Below are 10493 nucleotides of genomic sequence, written 5' to 3' on the forward strand. Positions count from 1 at the left end.
CCTTGATTTGGAGCCTGCTGTGACTGAACTTCAGTGCCATTTGGATTGGATCCTTCTTCAGTGTGAAGGTAGTTACATTGTACAGGAAAGCTAGTGATGCTGGCTAACACCACCTTCACCAGTCTGTCATGCTCACTCTTATTGTTTGTATGTCTTAACAAGGGAATCCTAAATCCAGGGCTTGTTCCAAATACCAAAGGAAGCTTTATCTGCTACTGCTTGCTTGTAGGAAAGAGAAGATCTTGTATTTCTTTGGCCAGTGGTAGGAAAACTAGGAGTACTAATGTAAGAGGCACTCCTACCCCACTGCAATGTAAGGGAGTTTGGGCATTTTTACTACTGTCATCTAAACCCATCCTGGGCACATCTACATGTATATTTAGTGTGAAACAATAAACTCTGGTGCACATTGCACCTGAGTATTGCTCCTAGGTGCCACATTTACACACATGTCTGTGACCACAGCACATTGAGCTGGGTTGCCCCAGCTGGCAGGAGGCCCAGGGAGGAGGGGGAGAGGGGGTCAGCCTGCTAGCCCTGGGCTGCTCTAACCCAGCTCAACATGCTGCAGAGCAGCTGACAGGGGCAGGAGGGCACTCCAGCACAGAGCTAGCCAGCAGGCAACCGCACACTGAAGTCCCTTCATGCCCCAACCAGCTCTATCGGTGTGTACATGTGAATTGCTGTGCACTAAAAAACTCTGGTGCAGGTTAGCACTTGTATTTACAAGTGCTAACCTGTGGTGGAGTTTATTAATTTACTGAGCCCTAATAGGGTCACATGTAGATGGTGAAATGTTTACTGTGGAGCTAATTAGGCAGCTTCACGGTAAACATCTCATGTAGATGTGCCCCCTAAGTGGTAAAAGCACTTATGCCCTATTAACACATTAGACTGCTAGGTCTGCAAAAGCTTCAACTGCAGCCCTGACCTTGGCTACAACTACATTCAAACTCTTCTATCAACATTGAGAAGCTTTCTGTAGTGTCCGTTTAGGGTGTAGTGCCTTGTAACATCTCACCAAAAGGCCTAATGCAGGTGCAGTGTAGCTAATTTTGTTTCTTGGGCCAGTATTAAGCTTTTTTGTCTTGTATTATAATAAGAGTCTCCAGGAAGATTTGACTGTTGACCGCACCTAGTGTGTCTAACACAACTCAAAAACAGTTAAACATGTTTTGTTAATCTAATTAGGTATCTAATTTACCATCAGCTTTCCTTCTCACTTTGCCTACTCAGTTGAACTAGCTTTCAGGGAGAGCTTGGATTGAAAAATGTGGTGCTGTTCCCTTTCTTAAAAGGCTAACAATGCTATGTGCAAAAACTGTTAGGGAACTGTCCCAGTCTCTGCATGCAAAGCTTGCCTGCCCCAAAGGAAAGCACTAAATATAAATATCCTTAAAGTAAACACTTGATCACAGAATACCCCAGGTGTGAGTACCACCAAGATCCATAAAAGCATGAAGGAAATGCAGCCAAAAGCAAACAAAGCCATGACAGCTTTCCAAGTTCTAGCCAGGAAACATTTCATCCTGCAGTTGGAACAGCTCATGCTCTCTGACCAGAAGACTTTTGGTTATTTTAAGGTCTCTAAAGCCATCCAGAGTGGACTTTGGAGAGGTGGTTTACTAGGTAAAGACCAAGCGAGTGACTTTTAATCCACTGTGAATTAGAAGGCAGTTTATAGATTGGAAACGAAAGGTCAGAAGCTTCCATGGATTTTGGACACCCAATTTGGAGCATTGTAGCAATTCTACATTCAAATCACAGCTCCCTTAGACTTCAGTTACAACAGGAGCTTGGGACATCCAGGTAATGAGCAACCACCTTTGAAAAATTGAGTTCAAGTGACTTGGCAGGCATCACAGAAAAAAAGCCATGGTACAGATGCAGGAATAAATCCAGCTCTCTCAAACAGCTTTTGGCTGCTTTAACCATGAAATTCCTCCTTTCTTCCTGAAGTCCCCTGTCTCTTCCATGTTTAGCAACAAACAAAGCACAGATCCTATAAGCAATCACGATTCAATCCTGGAGTAAGTCTATGTTATGAACTAAATCAGGCTGGGGTCCTGCAGAGAGAAAAATAGCAGATGGTCCTATAACTTAAAGTCTGTATTGCAATGTGTACACACGGGGGAACTGAAGTAAGGGGTTGCACAGGCCTGACTGGGTGAGTGTGTCATCATGTTGAATATGCTTTGGCAGGGCAGGTTCTGAGTGCCCCACCCACCTGCTCCCGCCTGCACACATCACACCTGCAAATGTGGCAGAGAAGTACCTCTGGCATGTTCCCCATACCTGCTCTAGGGACTTCAGGCTCCAGCATGCCTGAGAGCAGCCACTGGGAATGACCCCCTAGTGGCTTCACTATTGCATTTCTGCATTTGGCACATGGGAGTGGTAGGGTAAGGTAGGGTGTTCTTGGGAGCATCCCTGCTGGGACATGCTGGGAACACAGCATACAGAAACTTAGGAGGATTTATTTTGAGCCAAAACAAAGCAGAGTGCATCTCCGTTTGCTTGCATGCCAAATTTGCAGGAGAACGGAGAAAACTAGATGGACTCTGCAACAGCTAGGCTATCACACCTATGAACACAGAGGACTCAGCCCCAGAGGGAAGGAAGGGCTTTCATTGACACCTTCACACTTTTTGGCAGATGGCCCAAATCAGCAGGCTCAACTGCGGTAGGCAGAAGTGGTGAGCGACAACCCAGAAATCAAACCAGCAGTTTCCAGGCCAGCCCCTTGGGCTGAGACAGACATTCAAAAGACCTGAGCCTGAATTGATTCAATCTTTGCAGGTTAGTCTCACCTGTGTAGATGGAACTGATTATCAAGTGAACAAATATTCACTTTTAATTCTGGAAATGCAGGCACATGTCTGCCATAGCTCAGGCTAGAAGTCCAGGGAGGGGGGTGCTAGAGCAAGCCCTCCCCTTCCTCAGCAGTGGCAAGGCTGAAGGGAAGCTGACCTCCAAGGCAAGGACAGGCCCTGGCAGGCTGCTAAGTATGATTGAGGAGGGGTTTAAACCGTGTCCTGGCCTGCAGGGACCCCAGCCAGGCTGTGCCAGGAGGGGCAGGGGGGAAGCAGCCCTTGCTAGGCTTGTGCCCAGCTGCCGGAAGTGGGTGGAGGGGGGCTAAACTCCCTTGTCTCCCCTATTGGGCGCAGGGACCCAGCTGGGCTCTGCCCAGCTTTTCCCCTGCTTGCATGGGAAGAGGGGGGCAGTCTGACCAGAGCTGGCCAGCATGGCCCCACCTTCTGCTCAGGGCTGGGCAGTCCCTGTGGAGGGAGCTAGTAGAAAGCAGCTGGAGCTGAAGCCAGATCTCCATACCCTGAGCACAAGCTGCCAGAGCCAGGCTAAAGCTACCCTCAACCCTTCGCTGTTCAGAGTGGCACAGCAGGGGCAGGAGTGGGAGGAGGAGAAGCCGCTGGAAGGGAGGGGAAGCTGTGTGCTGGCTGGGCCTGGCAGGGCTCTTCTGCTTCCCTCACCTCCTGCTCCTGCTCCTGCTCCTGCCCACTGTGAGGCTCTGGGTGGGCAGGTGGATGCTTTATCCCAGTGGCTTCTGCCCAGTGCCTGCAGCTCTGGCTGCTTTCTGCCTGCTCTGCCTGCTCAGCATGATGATGAGCAGCCCCTGCGGGGGGGGTGGAAAGCAGCTGGAGATGGAGATGGAGCTAGAGCTCCATGTACTAGGCTGAAGCCACGGGGCTAACGTTTCTACCTGCCCACCCAGAGCTGTGTGGCAGCAGCGGTAGCTGGAGGCAAGGGAGACAGAAGAGCCCCCCTGGTCCCAGCCAGTGCAAAGCCTGTGGCGTGGCTGCAGCTAGCAGGTGCTGCACAGGACAGGGACATGGCAGGCGCTATGAACCCCAGCGGCAGGTGACTGCCAGGCTCCAGGCCCGCCAGCGCCTCTGAGCCAGCCTATGCAGCCGGCTGTTTGGCCAGCTGCCGCCTGTGCCCCATGGCCCAGCCAGGGCTGGCTACTGTGTGCCCGCCCTCAGCAGCGCCTGCAGGCTGGCCCAGCTCAGCCCCACAGCTGTGGGCAAGGCAGGCAGATGGTGGTGCTGTGGCAGCTGGCTCTGGCGATGCCCCTGCTCCTGTGGCTGGTGCAGGGATAGGGGTGAATGCCTGACTGGCTGCTACACCCTGGCCAGGCAGACCTCAGTTGTGGTTCCCCCGGTGGGAGAAGGAAGGGGGAATAAACCCTTTTCCTTCTCCCTTCACCTCAGGGGCCGTGCTGGCTGGTTCCTGGCCAGGCCCCCACCCCCTCTGGAACAGACAGCACAGCCTAGCCCAGGGCTGCAGAGCATGCTGGGATGCTGGGGGTTTCTGGTTTAACTTAAACCAGGAAGGGGTCTGGAACAGAAGTTCCACAAACCGGTTTGACCCAAATCAGTTAAATCTGATACTACATTCAACCAGGCTTATCTTAAATAAGTTTTGGCCATTTCGAAACTGGTTTTTGTGCACAGAGCTTCTGCTCTGTTACAGGTTTAAACTAGTTTCTGATCACTTAACTGGTTCATGTGTAACTTGTGTCCCTAGCCTTGGGGAGCAGTCCAGTACAAAGTGTAAAGGAACTGTCACCTGCAACCCAGCTTTCAGTATCCCAGTCCCAGCTCCCAGGATCCTACTTCCAGACATCTGCTTCTGCCGCCCTACAGCCTCTGGAGTAGTCCCAGGGCTAGAGCTGCCACAAACCAGGGCGTGCAGGACTGTGGGACCCCCGGTCACATCCTCTGTGCAGACTGCTGGGAACACAGACCCTAGCAGTTTTATCCTAGGGCTGCTAAGTTTCAAGACTTGGTTCTTTATTGGTGCCCAGGAGGCTCCAAGACCCATTTCAAGCTGATGTTTTTAGGCAGAGAAGCTGGGAGCTCTGGTACAGCCAGCCACCTCTGCAGAGTAACCTGTTCCCGGAAGCCCAACGGGCAGATGGTGCCAGGGTGAGATGTTCCAGGACTGCAGTGTCAGCAGGTGCGGGCCAGCCTGCCAAGAAAGCAGGCGGGGCTCTGTGTCACCCCGATCTGAGTTCAGCAAAATACGGTTGAACCCCAGCTATTTGGAAAGCAGCTTAAATGGATTGTCATCTTCCACATAGCCACTAGGATATTGCTTCCTCTGCTGTATGGGAGGGTTATGAAGCCCTCTGCTGGCTGGATGTAGGACCAGGTAATACGGTAACTACTTACCTGGGCTGTTCTCCTGCAGCGGCAACCAACAGATTAGCTGCCAGGAGGGGGGGCAGTGGCAGGGCTGCAAGTGATCCATCCGTTTGAGCTGGATGGTCCTGCTAGAATCTCTGGGGACTTCCCCCTTCCTCTCCATACTCAAAGGCATGTCACCTCTCCTCCCTTGCCTTTGTTTCCCACCTGCCTGCTGCTTTCCCAGAGGTGGGGGAATGCATGGAGCTGCTCCTGCCTGCTCCAGCTGGGCTATGGGGAGGGCAAGGGGGACTGGATTCACTGAGGGCAGGAACAGCACCAGTGGTGTCTGCGTCTGCTTCTGCGAGGAAGGGCAGTGCGAGGGAACCCACCCTGCCCCCTTGCTGCTGCTGCCGTTGCCAGTTAAACCCAGCCCCTGTGCAGCCCAGGTGGGGAGGGCAGGAGAAGCTTCCCCACCCCTGGGAAAGTACCAGGGCAGGTGGGAGAACAGAGAAAGAAGAGGAGAGGCAACATGCCTCTGAGTGTGAGGAGGAAGGGGGATTCTTTTCCTCCAGAGGCTCCAGCAGCACCATCCAGTCCCAAAGGGGAGGGTGCAGCCATGCCACTGCACCCGCTCTGGATTCACCCCTGGGCTCAGGCCTCCCATCCAGCACAGAAAGCAGCAGCAACTGGTGGAGAAGCGGAGGGGAGGGAATGTGCCTCTGAGCCTGCAGGGGAAGGCAGGGATGCTTACCTGTTTTGGGGAAACTTTAAAATATCTCCAGAGGCTCCAGGCATGGTCTGCCTGCACCTGTGGGTTGGGAGGGGGCAGGAAAGGAACCTGGGAGCAGGGGTGCCAGCAACTCACACAGCTTGGGTGGCTGCTCCTGCACCGTTGCCAAATCCCGGTTACGCCCCTGCCTGGGCCCCCACTTCTCTCTCTCCTCCCACCTCTAAGCCCCACGGTTGCATGTCTCCTTGCTTGTCTTGCTCCCTCTGGCTGGGAGGCTTCATTTCTTGCTCCCCGTATGACAACTGTCTGCTGTCTCAGCTCACCTTCCCCTTTGGGGACACCTTGTTGACTTTCCTCTAGCCTGTTTACCCCAAACCCCACCATCCCCCTGCTCACTGGCTCTCCTTTAGATACCTGACCTCCTGTCTCTTTCATAAAACCCATCCTGTGCCCTGCCTAGCAGGCAGCTTGTCTTCTTTCTGGCCCTTCCTGATCCAGTGGTTATGGGGCCAGATGGTGGCCAAGCAAGCCTGGATTTAGTGCTCTCCTTCCCACACATACTATTACAACTAGGCTGGAGCCTTGGAGGTATTCAGGTGTCTCAAGGTGAAAGTAGTATTTCTAGCTAAACATCGTACTGATTTCAGCCAGCTGGCCTAGCAATTAAGGAAAAGACCAAATGACTCTTCTTTTTATTTGCCACAGTACAAATCAAACCTAGATTTTCAACTGGGGGAGGGGGAAGGTAAAGAGGACACACCTGAATCTGATTCCCATGGGAACTCACAACACAGCACTTTTTAAAATCTCAGTGACACCTCAGAGCATCTTTTAGGTGCCTAAATACTTGTGCCTTTGGTGTCTTGGAGCCTCAGTTCCCCATAAGCCAAATGGAGACAACAGCAATGTCCTCAAGGAGCACATCCCCGCAAACAGAAACATGCATTCTCCAGGGACAACTAGTAGTGGCACAAATATGTGCCACTGCTAGTTGTCCCCAGGGAACACCCCTGGGAACAGTTGCTCAGAGGCACATTGTCTTCCCTCCCCTCCCCTCCCCTTCTCTACTAGTTGGGTAGGGGAGGCTTTACTTAGGGCCCTGGGTGCCTCCTGGGGCTCCAGAAGTGGCAATCTGGGTGCACAGAGCCTGACCAATGGCCAGAGTGTGGCTCTGGCTGGTGAGGCTCTGGTTTCAGATGGTGCATCCTGCTGCCACATGTGCCACCCCATTTTTTTCAGGAATGAATTTGGGTTTTTTTGGCATCCAAATCTTCGAGTACCAACCCCCCCCCGCAAAAAAACCCCAAAAAACCCAAACCAAAATGTACTTGAAATTAGCAGCACAGCAAACATCTGCAAGTGTGGCATGTGTGGTTTGTGGCACTGCAGACCTGTCTATGGGACCACAAACTGGACATGCCTGCTTGTCTGGACACACCCATAGAGGTGTCATGACTTGAGGACTAATGCATTAAAGGCTAAGAGGTGCTACCAATCTAGAGGCCAGAGAAGTACCATATTTGATAGAGAATGGCAAGAAACAGGTCAGAAATAGTTGTGTGTGATCCCGGGCTCACGTAACTGAAGACTGTATCATCATGCATGTGCCAAAGGGGACCCAGATAACATTACTCTGCCTTTTGAGAAGTTTTTCTTTGTCTGAGCTTTACACTTCAGAAGCCTGGCATTTCTTCCTTCTCTCCTCCCCACTTTTAATCCCCCTTCTTTCTACTCTGTATCTTAGGTTGCAAGCATAAGTAACCTTTGCATGGAGGTTGAATGCTGCTGATGTCAACTGTTAGGATGTAATTGTTGTGTCTGCAGGCTCCTCTAGTGATACAAGTGTAGCAAAAGTGTTGCAATTTTAATCCTGTTTCATTCACTGTTAAATTTACATGGATTTAGCCCAGGGGATCAGGCAGGTGTAATAGTTGTGTCATAACAGCTGATGTGTCTTTTCCAGCCACAGCTCCCCACTGTCTTTTCAAAGCAGTTAGAAGTTGTATTTGTCCATTATTACATTGTTCAAAATATAACACAGGTTGCTCACAACCCTAAAAAGTCCCAGCAACACATGCCCTCTGTACTGGGGCAGAAGGCTGGACATGCAACAATTGTCCATGCCAGGTGGCAGACATATAGCATATGCGGAGCTGAACCACAGCTACCTCAAGCACATCCTAGTGGAAAGGGAGCTCTTTATTAGTTTTTGTAGCTGAGGGGTTTGTAACTCATGCTGCAACTACCTACTTGCAGGAAAGTTGCTTCCTTATTTTGGGGGAATAATTTATATTGTGGTGGTGCTTAAAGGTCTCAACTGAGTGGTGCTTAAAGATTAAAGCCCCAGCCTACTGGGTGTCAGTGAATCCCAGTCATGAAATGTGTATGTATGGTAGAGTATGGACCTGCCACGTGTCCAGGGAATGTACTGGAGCCTCCCACACTGTGTGAGCACTGAAGGGAGAGCTGTAAACTTTCCCCATCAGGGTCTAAACCAACCTCTAGTTGAGAGGATTAAGAAGAAACCACCCCTGCTGGTACAGCTTTTATTTATTTTTATATCCTGACATCTCTGGCTCTCCTCTTTTTTCAGGGTAAAATGTAAGGACATAAATGTCCATTTCTGGATTTCTTGTACCTTTCTCCAGAGCAGCTGGTGCTGGCCTCTGTCAGGCAGCTAAGATAAAAGGCCATTGGCTTGAGGCAGGATGCTAAGATAAGAGGTGGGCTTATAGTTCATATATTCCTGGATAATGCATATGTATTGGGCTCTGTGAAGCCATGCATGCAGCCATGCATGCCTCTATCAGGGATTCATTCTAGGGTGGGTACAAAGTATTAATGTTAATGTCCACACCAGAGATAGGGCAATGCTAAATACAGATTTTAATCCCCTTGCCTCCTGGTCCCTCTCAGTTGATTAGTATTCAGATTCAGAGACTACCCTCTACATGAATTGTGAACCTGGTGTCAAGTCAGTCTGGGCTTTCTGTCTCCTCTTCATTTCTCCTGTACATTGTGCATTATGGGGAAACTGGGGTAAAGAGAAGAGTTTTCTTGTAACGTTGGAAAGGCTGAGATCTGTAGGCATTTTGACTGCTTGCACAAGTTGGGGTGGGGGGAGGTCTGGGCCAGCTGGGAAGGAAGAACCTCATTCTGTGTTCCTTGACACGATTGTCTCTGTTTGTTGGTTTTAAATCCTGAGTTCCTGTTCATACTGGACACTATGATCGAGCCAAAGCTCTGCTAGCCATAACAACTGCCTTGAAAAATAAGCTTTAGGGCCCTTGTGTGAGAACCATGCCTGGCAGCTTTGGCAGTGCCCAGCTGGGGCAAAGGAGGTTCCACTCCTGAAGTTTAGAGCCACAAATGTGAAGCCACACACATCTCCCTGCATCACAGCTTTGCCGGATAGCAGATTTTACTTCCCGCCTGTGGCTGAAGTGGATGATGATTAGTTTGTCTCTGCTGCCACCTAGCATCCTTAGAGGAGAACAAACGCTCTCTCTTTAAACGAGAACAAGGACTGTCCAAGACCCCCTGGCACCTTCAACAAGAGCAGTGTCATTGGTATGCAGCAGACAGAGCTCTGCTGTTGGGTGACTGGAGGACAGCCAGATCTGCTTGTTTCCTCGTACAAAACAGATGTACTGGGCTCCCTCCGAGACATACGTTATATGCACTGCTGCTCTTTAACTTATTCACCCCTGTGCTTTAGAAGGTATGGACAAACTAACCATTTACATCGGTGTAAAAACATAGGGGACAGACAATGCAAAGCCCTAAATAGGGATAGCTTTGTCTTGGCTGATAAAAAAAAGAAATCAGAGGGAAATCCTTGAAAGAACCAGAGGTGAAATACTACCCATATGAATGCAAAAATCTAAAACTCTTGGTTCAGAGATGATACCTTTTATTAGATCAACTGAGAAATTGCAAAAAAAAAAATTATCTTTTTCTACAAGCTTTCAGGCTCACACACAGGCTCAGGGAACGTTAAAGATGGTAAAAAGTCCCCATATGTAGGAAATAAACTTCATTTTTGCACAGAGGAAGCTGAAGCTGGAAATCTGTCTCTCTGAGTCCGTGAGAGTGTCTCTGTGAGGTGCCCTTTGTTGTGAAAATCAAGCCGGATTCCTCCCCTGTTGGTGTCAGATGGCAAGCAGGCAGGTGTAAAAATGTTTCTCATTCAGCAATGAAGTTTATAATCCAAAATCGGCTAAAATTCAGCATTTTCCATGTTTCAGGGATGTATTTGGTGGCTGTGTTGGTCTGAGACAAAAAGAAATGCAAAAATCTAGAACTTTTGGTTCAGAGGTGATACCTTTTATTAGATCAACTGAGAAATTGCAACCAAAAAAAATCCTTTTTTGTATAAATGACACTGGTTTAGATTTCATCTCTCTGCATCCCATCAGGAGTAGCCATTTGCTAAAGGCAAATAAGCCTACTATGCCTCCTACACTTCTGCCTAACAGATAAGCTACTGTGTGAGCCACTCTGGGGAAATCCTCACATCTGTCTGCTCCTGATCCTGGGATTTCATAGATTTCATAGACATTAGGGCTGGAAGGGACCTCGGAAGATCATCGAGTCCAGCCCCCTGCCCAAAGGGCAGG

The sequence above is a fragment of the Crocodylus porosus genome, unplaced genomic scaffold, assembly GCF_001723895.1.
Source record: "Crocodylus porosus isolate Cpor-Errol unplaced genomic scaffold, CroPor_comp1, whole genome shotgun sequence".
In the NCBI taxonomy this organism is placed as follows: Eukaryota; Metazoa; Chordata; order Crocodylia; family Crocodylidae; genus Crocodylus; species Crocodylus porosus.